This window comes from Arvicola amphibius, chromosome 4 (genome assembly GCF_903992535.2).
Source record: "Arvicola amphibius chromosome 4, mArvAmp1.2, whole genome shotgun sequence".
Lineage (NCBI taxonomy): Eukaryota > Metazoa > Chordata > Mammalia > Rodentia > Cricetidae > Arvicola > Arvicola amphibius.
In genome coordinates, this window is record NC_052050.1 from 60,757,947 (window position 1) to 60,779,111 (window position 21,165).

The 21,165-nt window shown below is 48.7% G+C and overlaps 1 protein-coding gene across 3 annotated transcripts in view; it reads right to left on the minus strand.

Annotated features, from left to right (window-relative positions):
• Positions 1–21,165, minus strand: part of Rai1 (retinoic acid induced 1) — a 99,628-nt gene that overhangs the window by 62,993 nt on the left and 15,470 nt on the right. For 2 of the 3 annotated variants that reach the window (XM_038327346.1, XM_038327345.1), the window contains exon 3: positions 1,462–1,591. The gene's annotated coding sequence lies outside the window, so the exon portion shown is untranslated. Of the gene's footprint in view, positions 1–968; positions 1,189–1,461; positions 1,592–21,165 lie in introns of all 3 variants that reach the window. The other variant, XM_038327344.1, reaches the window with a different exon arrangement.

Here is a 21,165-nt window from a genome sequence, read left to right on the forward strand (position 1 = left end):
TCTTTAGGGAGAGAAAAGAACAGCCAGCCTGTGGTATCTGGACCTCAGCCCCCTTACCCCTGAGCTTGCTCAACTAGGAATCTATCAAAGCTGGGGTTCATAATGCCCAGCTAGCCCCACATCCCTCCACAAACCCAAAGTGAAAAGATCTGACAGCTTAGAGTGCCAAGGCCTGACCCAGAGGTTCTCCCTTGGAGCTGAGCCCTCCCCTTTCTGGACTGCAGTCCCCAGGAATTCTTCAGGATAGACCTCCTTTCCCATGACTCTAACTGTTCTTATCACTCCCCTCCCCATTCCATCCAGGGAGAGGTACAGGTATCAGATCTCTGGGTCACCAGAGCAGGGATGTCTGCTGTGGGTTTCAGGAAGCCAAGCACTTCGTCACATAAGCACATCACCTCCGGGATCACCTCTCAGCCTGCATTGTACAGGAGGGGAGGAGGCTGAGGTTGGAGCGGCCCTTCTACGTGCCCAAAGGCTTCAGCCAATCGTCAAGCCTGAGCAGGCAGACTCCACAACCCAGCCAGTACACCCCAACTCACCCTGCTGGGCACCCCTACTTGTTTCCTCTCTACACCTCCCAGTGGTAACCTCTCTAACCCAAACAAGGAAGAAAGGGGGAGTCCCTTCCCCTGCCTAGGGCCCAGGGTCAGCAGTCATAGGAGAGGCTGAGTCATGACCCCTGCCCCTCACTGCAAAGGCATGAGATTTTATTGTCAGGTTGGCCACTCGGCTGTTTCGGCAGGCGGGTGCAGGACAGAGGGCACTCTACAGGGAATGAGGAGGGGTATCTAGGGAAAGTGTTTGAAGCTGATCAGTCCACCAGATCCGGAAGCTGTCGGGAAGGGGGGGGGGCAACCTTAAACGCTCCTAGGCTGAGAGGACAGGGCAGTAGTAGTGCCAAGAGGCGCCAAGGAACTGTCCCCCGGGAGACAGTACTCTCGGGAAGTTTCTCACTGGTTGCTCACAGTAGGACCGGTGCTCGAAACGCCCTCCCAGGCCAGACCAGCTTCCGGACACAGATTGCGAACTTGAGATGAACTCCTTCCTTCTCCAGCATCCCCATCTGCGGCTACCCGCCGCGACATCTCAGCCCCAATTCTTCCACGGGTAGCTCGGTTGCCGAGACCGCTCACCAAGGCATTGTGGAGCAAAAGGGAGGGGAGAATCCCCATCACAACCTAACTGCTGCGGCCATTAAAAAAAAAAAAAAGAAAGAAAGAAAGAAAAGAAAAGAAATTCCTTCTCCTAGACTGATCCCCTCCACCCACATAGAAACCCTTCAAACACGCAAACCCGCAACTCCAACAAGGATCGCGGCGCGGTGGGAGGGGTGCCCGCGGCGACCCCCATCAGCAGCCCCGCTTCGCTGCTGGTCAGAGTGTGGTGGCCAGCCGGGATTCAGGGAGCCCTCGCCCGGAGCAGCCCGCCTAAGACACAAAGCTCCACCGCCAACAATACCTGCGGGCTCCTCCTGGGTCTCGGGGAGCCGACGCGGCGCGTCTCGTAGTCTCCCTTTTCTCTTGCCGTCTCTCTGCTATGGTGCGCTCTCCCCCTCGCCTCTTCCAGTACCCGACGGCCAGATGAGATCCTTGGGAGAAAAAAATGTGAGCGCTCACACGATTCCTTTCTCTGCGCGCCGCAAGCGGCGGTGCTGGGCTCGCTCCTCTCTTTCGCGCTCCCGTGCGCGCCGCGCCTCTCTAGTCCCTCGCTTCCTGCTCAGCAGCGCCTGCGAGTGCCCTCAGTAGCCATTATTCACCGGCCGCCGGGGGACAGGAGGTAATTAGAGACGGCCTTGTGGCCACATCCACTGGGCTAGCACGCTGCGGGCGAAGGGCGCGCGCGGGGAGGGGCACGCGACAAGGGGGCTTGGCTGCGCGCAGCCCGCGCCCCAGACGCGGAGGAGGGGAGAAGAAGGAGGGGGCAGGGAAGAGGAGTGGTAAACTGGGTGCGAGCGGGAGGAGGGGGCGCAGCGGAGACGCTCCCGCGGCTCTCACCGCTAAGGCCAGGTCACGGCTGCGAGGTTCCTAGGCGCCTAAAGACAGGGTGGGGGTAGGGAGGGAGGGGGGGTGCTGTGCGCGCGCGCGTGCGTACCAAAGCTAGAAGGGAGGGAACGCTTTAATATTTTTTCCAGTGACTTACGAGCCCACGGGTGAGCCCTTGGCTGTGCGTTCAGGACCGTGTATCAGTGTGGCTATAAATTTCTGTTCTGCCCTACGTGTGAATGTCACGGGCTGGGGATGGGGGGTGGGATTAACTAGAAACCAGCCTCTGAACATGCCGGTAGGTCTCAGAGGGGCTGAGTGATGCAGTGGTTGCGTGGGGGTGGTGTTTGTGTGCGATTGTTTATAGGTGGTAGTGTGACTGCGTGGGCGGGGCTGCCTGCGTGGGCTGTGTTCCGAGGGCGTTGTGTATTCGTGTGGGCTTGTTTGCGACAGGGCTGGCTGCTGTGTAGGGCCACGAGACTGAAAAAGTACGGACATTGCGCCTGTGCGTGCTCTGGCCACACGCAAGGATCTTAGGCTGCCTGTGATCGCGTAGGGTCTGAAGCCTGACAGGCAGAAGCTGGCCTTAGAGGATCCACAGTGGCAGAATACCTGTTTAATGTGCGAACAAGTAGTACTGGGGTTGGGGCACAAAACGACGCGTGGGTGTATGTGTGCGTAGGTGTAGAGAGGCAGGTAGAGGGGGACCTTCATGACGAGCTTCCCTTCATTGTACCAGAGATGCACCTCGGAAATCCTGGCACCTACCGACCCCACAGACCTAGAGGTTTAGGGTTTGAGGGGGAAGGAGGTGGCGACACTGGGAGAGCCTAAGGTATCCCGGGAGCAAGAGTCGAGGGAGGTAGTGCCTGAAGATAGCCAGAAAACACGATGAGACAAAGAAGACTAGGACTTTTGAGACTGGACCTCAGAGGAGGGGGTGGGCCTGCGACCATGCTAAAGGCAGACCCTTAGAACATGATGGAAGTGCAGCACAGTCTCGGACTGAAGAGTTTTGCTAGCCAGTCCTTTTCCAAGCCACTCCCTGCCCATGCAGCCATCCACTCATCCACTCCTATCTATCCATCCATTCATTTATGCATCTGTACATCTATTCAGGTACCCATCCAGGTTTTCCAAGCCAAGATTACCCAGGTCCCATTCCCCCACACCTTCTCTTCCTCCTCAGGAGGCACCTATCCTGCTCTATGGAAAGGAGCTACCTTTTCTGCACTTGGGGTCAGTAGTCTAAAGACCACCCTGCACCTACAGAAGTCTCCATTCCCCTTCTCACCCCACCCTGCTCATGGTGGTGTGCCAACTAAGCTAGCGGGAGGTGATGCTGTTTCTCCCCAGCCCTCCCTACAACCTGGTAAAGCCTAGGAAAGAGTGTATGACACCATTGTTGTGCCTCCTGGTCCTTGTCCTGAAAGTCATCGCAAGCCTGCCATTGGAATGGGAAGATGCTTTAAAACAGATTCCAAGTCAGGCATAAAGGGACAGACTTAGAATCCCAGCACTTGGGGGACAGAGGCAGGAATTCAAGGCCATCTGCTATATTGCAAGTTTGAGGCCAGGCTGCAATACTTGAGACCCTCTCTCAGACAAAAAGAAACAACAAACCAAATTTCCTTATCAAGTGACTGTCCAGAGCCCTGTACAGGTTCTCTGTACTCTGTTCTCTTTACTGGGCATCAGCATTTGCAGCCATGCTTGGCATTTCTGAGTTTCCTCTGGCCCTACTATGCAATAAAGGACCTCGTTAGTCACCTGAAGAACAGAGCTTTGCCAAGGATGAAACTTGAAGGATCTCTCCAATAAATCTCTCCAGCTTTAAAATGCACTAACGGATATTTAGTGTTGGTCTTCAATGACCTGGCCTGGGAACCTGTGTCACTAAGTCCTAAGGAGTTATGAACCATAAGGCATACTGTGGGCACTATCAAGTGTGCTGATACCACAGATCCATGCTGGGAACCACCAACAGCACTTCCTGACTTACCTACCTCCTCTCTGCAATCACTTGTAAAACCAAGCCTGCAAGATGTGCACAGAGATGGTAATATGGGCTGAGGCTCACTTTCTTCCCTGCTTCTTAAATTTTATTTTTGTAATTAAAAAACGATTTAAGGGAGGAAGAGACAGGAGAGATGACCCAGAAGTTACATGTACTGACTGCTCTCCCAGTGGGGCTGTGTTCAATTCCCAACACCCACATGGAGGCCCATCACCATCTGTAACTCCAGTTCCAAGGCTTCAGACACCCTCCTCTGGTCTCTTTTGAGCGCCAGACATTCATGCAGTGCACATACATACATACAGGCAAAAACCTCATACACTTAAAATAAGAAATTTAAATTTTATTTTATGTATATGGGTGTTTTGCCTGCATATATGTCTGTGTACCATGAGTATGCCTGGTGCCTGTGCAGATAAGAAGAAGTTGTTGGATTTCCTTTGGAACTGGAGTTACAGAAGGTTTCAAACCACCATGTGTGTGCTAGAAACCAAATTCAGGTCCTCTGGTTGAGTCACCTCTCCAATCCCCTTCCCTGCTAGCCTGACTCTTCAGTGTTCCCGGTTGCTGATGGTACCTTTACACAGGCCGTTATGAATTTCCTGATGTCATATCCTACCCTCTGGCCTCATTGTGATGCCCCTTCTTACTGTACATGCTGGTCCCTCTGCCTGGAACACTTTCCCACTTCTAAGTGGCATGTAATTTTCCTGTTTGTTTTGTAGGTGGCTTTCCTGGTTGTTCCTTGGTGTGTCCTCCATTGCTAGGGTGGTGCCTGGTAGACATTCAGTAAGTATTTGGTGATGAATGATGGTGAGTGAGTGAGGCTATACCAGGCCTTCCATCTGTGACCTTGATTCAGCCCAGGGCTTCTCTAGGAACTTATAACCACTTAGACTGGAGGTGGTGTGTGTGTGTGTGTGTGTGTGTGTGTGTGTGTGTGTGTGTGTGTGTATGCATGCAGAAACTTGGAGTTCAGTCAGGCTACATAACTCACCTAGCCAGAAGTACTCTTCAGAATCCCTAAGGATCTAAAGGAATGAGGTAGTGGTTGGTGACTTGTCCCCAAGAAAAGAGGAGTACTTATTTGGTCTAGGCCTCTCTTTACTCAGTGGAGTTCCCAACTAGAAAGGTCAAGAGAGGCTGTATTCACTTCTGCCCGGTACAGTATCTGGCATGTGGTATTCACAACTCAATGTGTATTTATAAAGTGACAGTCAAGACTCACATTTAAAACTGCATGAGGGCCAGGTGGTTGTGGCGCACATCTTTAATCCCAGCACTTGGGAGGCAGAGGCAGGCGGATCTTGTGAGTTTGAGGACAATCTGGTCTACAGAGTGAATTCCAAGATAGCCAAGGCTACACAGAGAAACTCTGTTGGGGATGGAGGTGAGGGAAACTAAACCAAAAATAAAATAAAATTGCATGAGTCCACCCTCTGGCTTGTTCCCTAAGATTCTGCTGACAGGGTTCTGTGTGGTAGCAGGCAGCACTGGCCTGCAGCACCAATCACTTTCATGCAAGGGGTGGCCAAGTGTAGGGCTGTACAGCAGGAGTTTCCTGTGTCCCCAGCCTTAGACTCCACCTCCCACTAAGTGAGTCCTGGCTAGGGACAGCAGAGTGGCAGACCCTACTGAGCTGGCAACCTCTTGGTAGCTCCTGACCAGCCAGCCTCACAGTTGCCTACGGCTATCTGAACAGCTGCTTTATTGCACACTGAAAGGGAAGTTAGAAAGCAGTGGAAAGGCTGAGAACTTAAGCAGGAGCACAGAGAAGTCTGGGACAGTGGGGTACAGGGACATGGCACAAAGGACAAGACCACCAGGGATAAGGTTAGCCAAGGGACACTTCCGCAGACACAAGAAGAGAAGAACACCCACACAACCAAGATAAGTAGATGTCATAAGATTCCGAAGTCAAATTCAAAACAGCCCTGGGCTGATAGCTGCAGGCTAAAAGTCTGTAAGGCTGGGCTCAGAAATAAGCCTGATGTTTTACTGTTTGTTTCGTTGGAGTTTTACATGTGTTCTGCATATATTTTGGGGAGGGGTAGCAATTTCCAATCTCTGTATAGCCTCTCCATTTCAGGGACTGCGTCAGTAACGTCCAAATGATGCCCTTGTAACTTCCAGGTGGCAAAGGTGTCCATTTACTACTGGTTTGGCAGCTAAGTGCTGAGGACCTACTGTGTTCAAGGATCTTCTCTCTATGCAGTCATTGACTGTCCTATGAATGAATAATCTTCTGCCTGGGTCCAACATGAATAACCTGTTACCTTACCACCTCTGAGCCTCAGTATCATTTTATGAGTGTATCAACCCAGGTCAGCTGTCAGACATCCCTCCCTGTGGGTCTAATGTATTCTCAAACCAACCAAGCTAATCTACTGCCATAGCTCTGCTTCACTATTTACCTGCGCCAGGTATGGTTAACATGCTGGGGAGACAGCAGTGAGCATGGGAGTGCTGTAGGCATACGCTGCCAGCCTGTGCCTTACTGTCCACATTAGAACCCTCTGCTGCTAACACTCCCTAGTGGAGGAGAACACAGAGAACATGTTTCTCTTTGAAAGCAAAGAACTTTGAATCTCATCTGGTGGTGATGCCACTGGGAATGTGGGCATCCCAATTCCTAGTTTGTGGGACATTTTCAAACAGTCCATGTAGTTCCCAGCCTACCTTCCTCCCCAGATGCCACAGGCTGAGACTGAGGATCAGAAAAACAGCTGGGTACCTAGGGTTGGTGCTGGCAAAAGCAAGCAGAAGGATGCCCAGATGACCACTGCTTCTACTTAGGGACATAAGTGCATCTCTGCCTCTGCCCTGGGCTGGGATCTCTGATGTAAGTAAAAAAAGCAGGTATCACCCTAGAGCAAGCTCTCTTCAGCAGCCTTCCCTCTCAGCCGACTCTGATCTTCCTGTGGTTCTCTTAACCATCTGCCAGCCTATCCAACCTTCGTCACTAGCTTGTTGAGGTCACGAGGGGCAGCCAGTGGCACTCTAGGCTCATATGGGGCAAATCCTAAAACACAGACTTTTCAGTCTAACCCTGAAGAACTCTAGCATCTAAAGCATCACTTCTGAACCCCTGAGTCACTTCCTGAGTAATCTAAGCTAATGTTTCCATTTAGGGTCTCAGCAGTGCTTCCAGGGTGCAGCTGCTTAACTTTTCTTTTATCACAGGCCTAAGTGAACTTCCAGAAGCCTCCAAACTTATTTGGTTGGTACCAGAGGCTACAGAGGCCCAGAGGTAAAGGAGGCGGCCATCTGGGCTGTTACCCATGTCTAGACCCAGAGGATAGCCTCGCCAGGCCACATATGCCTTTACCACATTCGAGGGTTCTAATGTGGACAGTAAGGCACAGGCTGGCAGCGTATGCCTACAACACTCCCATGCTCACTGCTGTCTCCCCAGCATGTTAACCATACCTGGCGCAGGTAAATAGTGAAGCAGAGCTATGGCAGTAGATTAGCTTGGAACCCAGACCTGAGGATGTGTAGAGAATTCAGAAGGGGCCTACTGCTTAGGTTAAGATAGAGGAGACCCTGCCCACCCTTGAGGCCGCCACTCTGACACTTACACCATGGTTTTGTCAGCCCTTCTCTCTCTGCTCTACCTTCCTCTGCCTTTCATTGGCTCTCACTCTCTTCCTTCCTCACCTAGCTAGTCTTCCTTTCCAGGTGTCCAAACCTTCTATTTTTCCCCCAAAGCCCAAAGAGCTTCTTCCTTCACCTCTAGGCTTCACCTGCAGGCACTGACCCCTAAATAATAAATCTGGAGGCTTCCAGAAGAAAAGCTTAGTGCCTATATTGGAGAGGCGCTGTCAAAACCTATGTACAAATGGCTGCTCAGAAGCCAGCGTGTGTACATACCACCTGGATTGAGTTAGGTTGGGCTGCCACAATAACTGCCCCTCACCTGGATGCCACTCAGCCCAGGTGCCCAAGAATGGGAACAATGATGATGCCTTCCTCTACCTCTCCTTCAGGGCCCAGGAAACTGAGGAAAGCCCAAGTATGGGATGGTAGGCCAGGTCCTGGCCATGCCTTCTGAGGCCTAACAACAGTCACAGACTTTTCTTTCTTTGGTAGGGAGAAGACTTGGAAAGAACTAAAGAAATGGTATAGTCAGACTCATCTCACAGAGGGTTAGAGGCCTGGGGGCCAGCCATGTCAAACAGCAGCAGGCTGAAAGAAGGTTCAGAGGTGGAGACACTCGGATATGCAGAGATATGTACAGGAGTCTACCTAAATATGGCACATAAAAACAAAACAAAACAAAGCAGCAGCATGGTGTGGTGGCATACCAGTGCAACTGCAGCACTTAGGAGGCCAAGGCAGGAAGACTGCTGCAAGTTTGAGGCCAGTCTGGACTATAAAGTGAGTCTCTGTCAGTAAATAAAATAAATATGACATGTGCACATTCTGGATATGCAGACTCCTCTAATGTAAGGGAGGGCGTACCTTATATACACAGGTGTGAACCATATGCCTTCACACTGCCACTCCCAGGATCAGAGTTCCTTAACTTTTGGGCATCTCTGGAAAGCTCAGGCCCTCCAGCTTTCTTTGATATGTGGCAATAGGAATGCTGCCCATGGACTTCTCCTGGCTCCGAGGCAGTGAGGACTATGGAAGACTGGGAGAGCAAAGGCACAGGGAAGAATACCCGCAGAGCCTGCATCTAGGACTAGGATGGAGAGCTACCTGAACATGCAGAGATCTAAATTACACCTAGGAAGGAAAGATGGCTGTTCTGATCAAAACTGACCCTGGTGTGGCCTGTCATCTCAACTTTCAGAAGGTAGAGGCAGGAGGCTTGCCAGTTCTAGGTCAATATAATTATACTGCAAGGCTGTGTAAACAACCAAACAACAAACACAGAAACCTGACCCTTGGTTTAGTATGCTCAAAGCCCTGGGTTCAGTTCCTAGTACCATAAAAAGAACTTGTCCCTGGAAGGCCAGACAGAGTTCCTGAGGAGGACTTTCATAGTTAGCTGTATGAATATCTTCCACAAATCTGGGAAGAGGAGGAAGAGATCGGGATGTCTGTTGCTCCAGTTTTCTACCCAGCTTAGCTTCCTCCCAGAATTGCCTGGGTTGCGTTCAAAGGAAAGGTAGTTGGGGCCAGTGAGATGGCTCAGCAGGTAGAGGTGTCTGCTACCAAGCCTGAAGACCTGGTTCAATCCCAGGATACACAAGGTGGAATGAGAGAACTGACTGCCATGGTGTAAGTGTGATAATTTTTTTTAAAGGAAGAGTGATATTCAGAGCCGGTTGCCCATTCTTCCAGACATTCCCCCATAGGCCCTCACAGCAATCTTCTGAGGCATGTGCTCAGAGTCCTCCAGAGCAATGTTGAAACTGCAGCCTGGAGAGCAAAAGAGAGACGTAGGTCTAGGTAGCTGGGAGGCCAAGCCACTCACTGAAGGCTCCAAAGTCTCAGAACATAATGCATGGTCTGTCCCGTGAAGGCCAAAACTATGGTGGCACTGCTATCTCTTCCTAAATGCTGGTGACGCTCCTGAGAAGAGGCCTCTCTGGCCCACCTGGGTGAGGTGAGAATAGGGATCCTAGACCCTTATTTGCAGAATGGGCAGGGTTGATAACCAAGTCTGCCAGCCATGTTTCTCCCAGGCCTGTCTCTCACTCTAAGGCTGTTTGTTGGTGGGCCTTTGGTTTGAATATAGTTGATTTCCTCCCAACTCATGAAGGAATTTACCCCCCTGAAGTCTTCGGTTGTGATGTTTTGAAGGAGCATGATCCCCACAGGCTCATATATTTAAATGTTTGATCCCCAGTTAGTAGAACTATTTGAGAAAGATTGGGATGTGTAGCCTTGTTGAAGGAGGTGTGTCACTAGAGATGGGCTTTGAGGTTTCAAAAACCCACACCATTCCCAAATTAGCCTTATGCTTATAGATCAGATGGAACCACTCAGCTACTGGCCCAGTACCATGCCTATCTGCTGGATGCCATGCTATCCACCACGATGGTCACGGACTCACCCTCTGAAACTGCAAGAAAGCCCCCAGTAAACTCTTCTATAAGTTATCTTGGTCATGGTGTCTCTACACAGTAACTAAGACACCAGACAAATCCATGAGGAAATAGAAACTTAATCCACTGTGGCATTTGGAGGTGGAGCCTTTGAGAAATGTTAGGTTTGATTAGATCAATGAAATAAAAATCTCATGATTGTGTCCTGATGGCTTTTAGAGAGATAAGAAAGACCAGAACCAGAGATATACATGCTGCCACCATCCTATGATACACCAGGGTCTGTGCAATGCTGTTTAGACCCATACTTCCCATGAGTCCAAAAGTGTGAGTCCAAACCAAGCCTCTATTAAAGTAGCCCATCTAAAGTATCATGTTATAGTAATGAAAAGTTAATATAATTTTCCAAATATGTTAGTGTGGAAACTGAAGTTCAGTGTTCCTAAACCTGTTTCTTTACCTTTAAAATGGGAAAATAGCAGGGAATTCATCATGTAAAGAATTAATAGAAATTAGTCACGATGGGGTTTGCCATGGAATGAGACCTCAATAAATGTCACTACTGACAACTGTCATTTCCTCCTCTGTGAGATCTGAGTCTTCCATTTGAGCTCAATATTGAATTCCAGTTTTGTGGTGATGGTCTTAACACTGATTTTGGAAATCCTGTTTAACTGTGCTTTCAAGTCAAAAGCTCCTATACTTGGTCCCAATGCTGAGTGACCACCAACACGTGGTCTGGCTACAGTGTCTATCTTTTCAAATGGCCAATGGAGGCCCTTTGATCAGGCCAGAAACTGGGGTTCAAAGGGGCTCAAGCTGAGAAAGGTGGCAGCCAGGGTGAGATTCTACCTCCAAATAAGGAAGAGTCTGCTTACTGGCAGAGCTGCCCAGAAATGGAAGGTGCAAGCAGCAACTGTGGTGTGAGTGGCCTGTGGAGGAAGCCATGTAAGCAGAGAAGGTTGCAGCTGCCAGAAGCTGGGCACTATCAGAGAGGACTGATGGCAGCCAGGGCCTTGGGACTCCAACAGGGCCACATGGGCAGGAGTGGATTCCAGAAGGCCGGAACTAGGCCAGAGCAAGCACTGCTGCTCCAGAAGCTCACACAGCAGGACTGGAGGAGAAGCCACAGAATAGTTACTTTTCTAAAGGAATACCTACTTTTAATTTTTTTTTAACTTTTAATTTTTTTTTAAAGAAGGAAGTACAAAAAAAATAGAAAACAAAAGTTCCAAGCTTCCCTCACTCCATGAGTTTCTGTCAACTCTTCTTTTTTAAAGATTTATTTATTATGTATATAGTATTCTGCCTACATATATCTGTCAACTCTTTCTAGTCATTTCTTCTACATACTTCAATCTGAATTAGAAATTTTCATCACTAAAATGCCTTCAACTGAGGTATAGTTCACATGTTAGAAACCTCACTTCTTTAAGGGCTGGGATATAACAGCGAAAGAACATTTGTGCAGTCTGCATGAGATTCTGGATTTGATATCCAACACTTCAAATAAAATGCACAAGTCAAGAGGGGCTTGGTTCATCCCGAGCTGCTCAACTATTCCTACCATCACGTTTCAGAATGCTGCTGGTGCTAGTCCAGGTCTCCTCCCTCCCCAGCCCAGCCCACAATCATCACACTCCACACACTTGCCAGCTCTGGACCTTTCTTTCTCATTCTGTCTTTGGATGGAATTTACTTAAAATCTTGTATATGCAGTGACAAATACATAAATAAAATTAGAGCATTATCAGTGCAAAGTCAGATACACTTGAACTCATTAATTTTAACCTTCTTCGTTCCTTTGTTTTAGTCTTTTAAACATATTTTTATTAATTTTTGAGGATTTCTTAAATTGTGTTTTAATCATATTCACCTCATTTCTCTTCCTAATTCTGCCAAGATTCATCCCTATCTCCTTATTCCCTCCCAACTTTTTTTAAAAAATAACCACCAGAGTCAAATGTATGCTAAGCATATATTCATGGGTGTGGAACCATACAGTGGAGCTTGAGTGACCTATCAGGAGGCCATACCAAGTCTCCTTCCTTCAGAAGCTCCTCAGTTAGGGAGCTTCCATACTAGAATATCAAATGGCTTGATCTTGCACAAGTCTTAAGCAGACTACCATAATAGATGTGAGGTCATGAGCAAAACCATCCTATCATGTTTTTCTAGACGTTTCTCTGGCCTTTCACATCCATTATTGTTTTGTTTGTTTAAGATCTCACTGTGAGACCTTGGCTGGCCTGGAATGCAAAGATCAGCCTGCCTTTGCCTCCCAAGTGCTAGGATTAAAGGCGTGTGCCACCCACACCTGGGCACAGTACTGTTGGCTTTTGGTTTTTGTTTTGTTTTGTTTTTTGAGTATTTGGGTTTTTTGAGACATGTCTCTCTACATAACCCTGGCTGTCCTGGGTCACCGTGTAAACCAAGCTGACCTTAAACTCCTAAGTGTGCTACCACACCTGACTTCAGCATTAATATTTTTGATGCATGCTTTTCAATTCCTTTTTCCACCAAGAATTATGCAGTAACCATTTCTATGGTCCCCAAGGCTTTACTTATGCTTAATGTTTACAAGTATAGGGGGTTTGGTTCTTTCTGTTTGTTCATTGGTTAGTTTGGGGGAACCCCCCTCCAAAGTCTCGTGCAGTCAGGACTGGCCTCACACTTATTATACAGCTAAGGACTATGACCTCCTGATTCTCCTCCATGTTCAGTTTTCTGAAAGCCAAGATGATAGGCATGCACAATACCTGTGCCAAGAGTCGTAGGAACACCACTCTCCCCCTACTATTAGTGTAGAGGCTCCTTGACCTCCGTGCCCTTTTACACTTTACGGCAGCCACACAGCCTACTTAACAGAAGTCATACCCTCTTCCTGCTTATTCAAAACCTTCCATGGTCCCCATCCCCTATATGTTATGTACTCTGCATGTGTGGTGCTGCCAGGGCTGGGAAGGCCAGGATGGTAGGGATCCACTGTCACCTCCTCCATGGTTGTGAATTACAGATACTGAACTTGGAATGTACAGTGGCCTCTCCTCCTCCCATTGTCTGCCAGTTTCCCCTGCTCCAGATACACTAGCCTCCTTGTGCCTTGCACACACCAGTGTAATCCCCTCAGGGCCTTTGTGATGGCTTCCCTTCACCTGAAGTATACTCCTAGCTACTCTCTTCTAGCAGGTCTGCTTTTTCTTTGAAACACTCACCACTTGACACTGTCTGGTACCTTCTCTCTAGCTGAAATAGAAGCCCTAAGGAACACTATCTCACTCACTGATGTCCTCAGCACCTAGCATGGAGTTGCAGCTCAGCCTAGTAACTGGGCAATTTCCAATAAAATATGCAACATGCTAGAAGTCCATGAAAAATATAAGCATCCAGACACTGGACACTGGCAGTCCTCCACCTGCAGACACATGGCATCTCCAGCCACAATCTGCATTTTATTACTCAAGGTGGCCTTTCTGAGTGAGGAGAGATCACATAAAATCCAAACTTAATTTCCACAGAAAGCATGGGTGTGGTCACATGGGGCTATACACTTGCAGGCCTTGAAAGGGTGGCCTAGGAGACAGTGAATTCCAAGGAAACCAGTGTTTTCCCTATGGCTGCTGCTGCCCAGTGTTTCCCAATGGTCCCTTCCACCAGTCCTAGATGCTCTCCAGCTGATGGGCCTTCCCAGGCATACTAAGCTCTGCTGCCAGAAGCAGCAGTTCTTTCTTCATCCCTGAAGATGAAGGTCATACCTGAGAACGACAGCTGCATATGTGCTCTGTGAGAGGGGATAGGTGACACGCCTCCTCCATCCCAGCCTGACCTTAGCAGAGCCTAGCAGCAGGCCCTATTGTGTGGTAGTAAGCTACATCTGCACTGGGCCAGGAGGAAGGAAGGTCTGTCTGGTTCACAACAGGTGCTTGTTGGTTGCCCAATGTGTATCAGGGTACAAGGATACCTACCCTGCAGTTGTGTGGCAGTGAGGAAACAGACCTGGAAGGACAAGGAAGGGCTGGAACCCAGATGAGCTGCTGTAGAACACCATTGGGAAGGAGGGCCTCCTTTCGGCTCAGGGCTCCCTGTCCTAGGCCTCTCAAACCCCTCCCCCAGCCTTGTTTCCCCTAGAGAGGTTTCCAGTATACCACACTCAGGCTTTTGCTGCATTCCTGTGAGTCATTATCCAAACAAACCGTGTGATGGAGAGAAGGGATCTGGGGAGGGGGTGGGGAGAAGGAGAAGGAAATAAGACCCCTCCTGCCTCCCATGTACACAGGGCTCCCTGGGAGAGCTTGAGCAGCAGGCTGGCTTTTCTTTTTTTTTTTCCAGAGTCATACAATGTAACCCTGACTTGGAACTCACTATGTAGACTCCAACTGACCTCGAAACAACAGAGATACACTGGTTCCTGCAGGATTAAAGACATGTACAACTAACTACACCTGGCCCTGACTGGCCATTGTGAACAAAGAACTTGCTAAGTGATCTAGGAGACCTTAACCCTCTCTGGGTCTCTGGAGAAAATGACCACAAAGGTCTATGCCTATGGGATGCAAAGGTTCCCATGGGGGCTCTATCTCTGATGAGGCCAGTGTTGCCCTTGTATCTTCAAAGCAGCCTGTGGCCACTTTCTTGCCTCAGTTTTTCTACCTCTGAAATGAAAGGGCAAGTCTATGGTAGGCCCAAGGGGCACACTGTTCAGGTACCAGCTGTTCAATAGGTTAAGGCATAGAGAGGAAGGCCTGTATCTTTCTCAAGGCCAAGAGACCACTTAGTCTCTGCTCTCTGAGTCTAACCTATTCTCCCCTGATGCAGCCACCACCTGCTCAGGACTTCTTAGCAGGGTGCTAGCACACAGGCTTTCCCATCAGCTAGCATTGTCACATGGTGATCCCAGGGTGTTGTGGGAGCATGGGAACTGGCTGGGAGTCAGTCATGGGCTCCCTGCACCTTCCCCTAGTACCCTTCTGCTTGTGGCTCTCAACCTGTGTCAAGTGAGAATAGCCAGGGCCTGAGAGGCCAGGGGCATCCCCTACATATTTCTTGCAGATGTTAATGGGGGCCCAACCTCTGTGCCTATGGCCTCCAGAGCCTCTAATGAACTGTATCATGGAATGTAACTTGCTCAAATCCTCAGGGAACCTGGAACTCCCCAGTCGGCTCAGCTTTCTCACTCCTTCTGGCCACACTATCTCCTTGCTGTTCCCAAAACTGCAGTTAGCAAAGCAGACTCCCAGCTCAGAGCTTTTGCATCGTTGTCCCTGCACTGCTCTTCCCTGATCACTACTTCTTGCTGGAAGTTCCAGCTCACCTGCTGCTACGTCAGTATACCTTCCCTAACTCTCTAATTTCAAGCTACAATGTCATCCTGTTCCCGAGCCCCTCTCTACTCTCATTTTTATTCCTTTTTCTGCCCTTCTGATATGCTCTGTACTATCTCAACTAGCTTGCTCACTATCTACTTCATGGTGTCCCCACCACCCTGTCAGAGACTCCACCAGGCCACAGAGCATATGCCACCCCTGTGCAGTAGGCCACAGCCCCACAAGTATCTGACGGGTGAATCATAGCCCTGTCACTCAAGACAAGAAAGCCTTATTATGAGGTAGTCTTTGAAGTCTCCTGAGATGGAGGAAAGGAATGTGGACCCTCTTCCAGCATAAGCCTCTCAAATAGGGGTTTGCTGATAGGTGTTAGCTGGTCCTCACTGTCCTCTGATATTGAACCCACACCCTGATGTCAGCCAGGATATTGCTCAGGCCCTCAGCTCTCGGATTCTACATTCACCTATGGCATATGCACCCAGGGATCTTCCCCATTGGCCTGGGCCCAGTCTGCTACCTTATCTTCTACGTCAGCATACGCTCCTTGCCTTCAACCCAAGACACTGATGTTCTACAACCCATGAACCAAAGACCAAAGTCCCCCTTCAGCCTACTGTCTGTCACCTAGCCCATCTTTACTGGTCAGGTCTAATAGTCTGGTGCCTCCTGCCGGAGACCTCTTCCCAAACACACCCTCCTCTGAAAACCATTCTTTCCACTGCTCTGTGAATGCATGTCCTAGGTGTTTACATGACAGTTTAGTTTTATGTGTGTGCATATGTTTATGAGACATGTGTTTGGTATATGTGCACATGAGCACCTGGAAGCCAGGAGACATCTGGTGTCCTCCTCTGTCACTCTCCACCTTGTCCCTTTGAGGCAAGCTCTCTCACTGAACCTGGAACTTGTGTTTTTCCACTATGCTAGTAGCCAGCAAGGCCCAGAAGTTCACTGTCTCATCAACTCTCAGTGCTGGGATTACAGTCATGTGTGAGAGCACAGCTGGCTTTTAAGTGGATGCTGAACATGAATTCAGGTCCTTATTCTTTAACAGCAAACATCTCTCCAACCCCACCAGACCATTTTTAAAAAAATAAACAACAGAAACAAATTAGTAGGAAAGCAAGCATAATAAAAGAGCAAGTCTAAGGTTCTAGAAAGAAGTTCCCAGTAAAGTTCTATTCCTCAGCAAGTCTACCCCAGTTCCCTATCCCCTGTGTAGACCATAGGGCCTAGGGGAGATTAAATTCAGAGGTAGGGAGAAGTCTATCAGTCAGGATGGGTATATGTTATGCTGCTGTAACAAAATGTCCAAAGCTTAGCCAGACCAGGTTGCACAGGCCCGTAATCTCAACTATTCAGGAGACCAAGGCAGAAGGATCATAAATTCAAGCCCAACCTGTGCTAGAGTGAAGCCATCTCAAAATAAAAAGTAAAAAAAGAGTGGGGTGCCGGGCGGTGGTGGCGCGCACGCCTTTAATCCCAGCACTCGGGAGGCAGAGGCAGGCGGATCTCTGAGTTCGAGGCCAGCCTGGTCCACAAGAGCTAGTTCCAGGACAGGCTCTAGAAACTACAGGGAAACCCTGTCTCGAAAAAACCAAAAAAAAAAAAAAAAAAAAAAAAAAAAAAAGAGTGGGGTGGATATAGTGTTCACACCTTTAATCCCAGCAGTTGGGAGGCATAAAGCAGGTGAATCTCTGTGAGTTCAAGGAAAGCATGATCTACATTGTAAGTTCCAGGAAAACCAGGGCTACATAGTGAGACCCTGTCTCAAAAACAAACAAAAAAACTAAAAAAGGGCTAGAGATGCATTTCAGTGGTAGAGAGATTCCCTAGTAGTTTTAGGCCCTGGGTTCAATCTCTACTAGTCAGGTGCAGCGATTCATACTTATAATCCCAGCATTCAGGAGACTGCAGAAGGACTGCAGTGTAGGCCAGCCTAGGGTAAAAAGTGAGACTCTAGAGTGATGGCTAGTGTTTACTGTTGAGGGCTGGAGAGATGGCTCAGTGGTTAAGAACATTGGGATCTGATGTTCTCTACGGGCACACAGGTACACATGCAGGGCACTCACACATAGAATCACTTGAGAGGTAGGCCTCCGAGCAACATCTTAACTGTGGATGAGGCTTTCCCAGACAGGGGAGCCTGGACTGTACAGAGTAGAAGGGGAAATGAACATACATGCACTGCTCTCTGCTGTGCTCTGTTTGTGTGTGTGTTTGTTGAGACAGGGTCTCACTAAGCAGCACCGGATGGCCTAGTAGTCTCTATGTTGACCTTGATCTCACAGAAATCAGCCTGCCTCTTGTTTAGGTGTGTGCCACCATACTGCTTTCTACTTCTTAACCATGGCTAGGATGTGACTAGCTGCTCATGATGGGGAAGTCATGAATAGTAAGTCAGATTAAACTTTTTCTCCCTTGGGGCTGGAGAGATGGCTCAGAGGTTAAAAGCACCAACTGCTCTTCCGGAGGTCCTGAGTTCAATTCCCAGCAACCACATGGTGGCTCACAACCATCTATAATGAGATCTGGTGCCCTCTTCTGGCATGCAGGCAGACATGGAAGGAATATTGTATACATAATAAATAAATAAATCTTTTAAAAAAAAAAACTTTTTCTCCCTTAAGTTGTTTTTTTCAGATAGTTTATCAAAACAATGGCAGAAAAATTAAGATGCCTGGGCTAAGGAGACCTGTTAATGATTAAAGTGTTTGCTTGCAAGCATGAGGACCTAAATTTAGATCCCTAGCATGCATGTAATAAGCCAGTTATGGTGGCACATGCTTGTAATCCAAGAACTGAAAGAGAGATAAGATCCCATGAGCTTGCTGGCAAGCCAACCTAGCCTATTCAGCAAGCTCCAGGTTAAATGAGAAACCTTGTCTCAAAAAATAGGTGGTATCTGGTGTTTTGACACAGGCCTTTAATCCCAGCACTCTGGAGGCAGAGAAGCAGGCAGATCTCTGTGAGTTCCAGGACAGCCAGAATTATATAGTAAAGCCCTGGGGGTGGGAAGGGAGGAAGAACTACAGATCCACTCTCCAAAGCGCAAGGGTTCAAAACCAAATCCATATCCACCACGGTAGTAAGGAGGATCTCTCTCACTGTGCAGTAGCAAAGACCTTTGAGAGAAGGAATCCCACCCTAGCTATGAAGTATTTTTGCTTGACAAGGCCAGAACAGGCCACATGCCCTTGAGCAAATACAGTCCTAACTGTATTACCTCCCACCCTATCATACAGAAGCAGAAGAATTTACTGGAAGCTCCTATGGCCTAGATGTGGAGCAGAGGACTTGAAGTGAAAGATTCTTTTAATATTCACAATAGCATAATGTTCAGGCCCCATTCAGAATGTCCCCACAGTTGAAGTCTACAGCCCAGAGCCACACTGAGGTCACAATGCCTGAAAGAAACTGACCAACATGAAACCTGCTCCAGCTAATTCCAGGCCCTATACAACCCACTGCTGGCCAGCCCTTGGTTTCCACCACCAAGCTTGTATACAACAGCCCACCCAGATGAGGTCTACTAACCCTGTTCCATGTGTTCTGAGGAGCTAGGCTGGCTGCTGGCCAATTTAGTGCTTCCAGGGACAGCTCTGCCAGAGAGGCCAGACACAAAGATATGAGTCCACACCAAGATTTCATGCACAGATTTCCAAAAACTAAGGCCTTCCATAAACCACACAGGGCCATGAGTGTAAGGGGTCTAGGGAGCAGGAAGGAACAAAGAAAACTGGCACTGGAATTTAAATAACCCAGCAAGGGCCTTTGAGATGGCTCAGTGGGTAAAAGTGCTTGCTGTCATGCCTTCTTAGAACCCCCATAGTAGGAGACCCATCTCTCACTGGTTATCCTCTAGCCTCCACACATATGCACGTGCGTGCACGCGCGCGCGCGCGCGCACACACACACACACACACACACAACAAATAAAATGTAATAAGAAAAATACAAGACACAAAACCCAACTTGATGATCTTAAACAATCCTAGCACCTATGTGTCTTCAGCATGAATATTTGTGCCCAACAAATACTGGAGTCATAGCAATCACTGTCTCCCTAACTGAGTGCCAGAAGCACAGCTCACAGCTTTCTGAACTGAAGCTGTGCCCCCTACCACAGAAGTTAGGAGGCAGGTCCCTGCTGCAGCTGTTGCAAGCATGCATTCAAACAGCTCTTCACATGTTTAGGAGCTTGATCAGAAAGCATCCCGACCCACAGTACCTCCACGGGCAACCATCCTCCAGAAGCAGATAGCCTAGTGGAAGAGAAGTGGACCCTCCTCAGTGTCTAGAGAGCCCTCCTCTGCCTGGAAGCCCTGAGTTCTTGAGTTTGTTTAATGGCTACCCAATTCCTGGGATGGGAGGTTGAAAGGGAATGTGCATTGCTCACTGCCCTAGTCATCCAGTCATCCAGGCACACTCACTGCACACATGACACATTCCGCCCCAGAACTCCCAGGTTAGGAGAAACTACAGGTCTGGATATGAAGTCCATTCTGATGGACCATCAGTTGTCCTGTCAGCTGAGTGACTCTGGGCACTGTGCTTCTCCTTAAGAGCTTCAGTGGTCCTATATACAGGGCATATTAGCAGGATCCACTTCAAGGTGGTAACAAGCTATAAGGCACCATGAGCTTCAGGTACAAGAAAGTACTCAAACACAAGGTAACAGGGGCTGTACATGTTCCCTGGTCTGCCTGAACAGGGTCTTGAGATGAGCCAGAAGAGACATCCCTCCAGGTTTCTACTATCCCATTAATCAGAGTACACTGCCTGGCTGTGAGGCCACTTAATGACCCTTGGAACCCTGCCAGTTTACCTGCAAGGACATCTTGGGGTAAAAACAAGGGTGGGGCCAACTTCTGTCTAAAGACCAGGCATGTTTGACTCCAGTCACCAGAAGAGGCTTATCCACCAGGGCCCACTATCACTGACCACACATACAGTCTTGATAATTGGGTCCATGCACACAGTAGGACCCCAACAAATATCCGAAGCTTAGATTGCCAATGGTGACAGGTGGCCTCAACAGGGAGCTACTGAAGGCTGTTAGGCAGGAGACAAACTTCTGCTCGCCTTTCTAGACTCAAGCCTCTGCCCTCAAATGAGCAAGGATTGTGTCTTGACCCAGTCAGCCTCTTGCTCCAGTTACTTCTCTGCCTGGCATGCTGTTTCCTCTGAACATCTCACATCCCCCTCCAAGCTGAAGTAAGAAGCTGGACTTCATACATATATCAGTTTTTTCCATAGCAGAGCAGTATTCCTTTCCAGGGCCAAGCCCCACAGAGGACAGTGCCAGAATCTAACTTTCCCCTTTGCCCCCAACACTGGTTCACTGGTTCAACACAGTCCCATGGGGACTGCTTATGCTCAAGGATTCTGGCTCAGACGGTATAGAGGACTAGGGGGAAAGACGAGATGAGCCAGGAGGGAACAGAAAGAAGTTTAGTGAGGTGAAAGTCATCTATTTGTTTACATGTAGGGAGGGATGGCACGTGTGGTATTAGAGGACAACTATAGGAGTCAGTTTCTCCTTCCACCATGTGGATTCCAGGGCTCAAGCTTAGGTAAGTTCTCAGGCTTGGTGGCCAGCACCTTACCCATTGAGTCAGTACTCTTCCTTTGTTTATTTGTATTGTTTTGATTTGTTTGAGACAGTTTCCCCGTGTAACCCTGACTATCCTAGAACTATCTCTGTAATCCAGGCTGGCCTGGAACTCAAGAGATCCACCTGCTTCTGCCTCCCAAGAGCTTGGATCAAAGGTGTATGCTGCCGCCGCCCCCATCACCACCACCACCACCACCTCATGAATTTTTCTTTTTTAAAG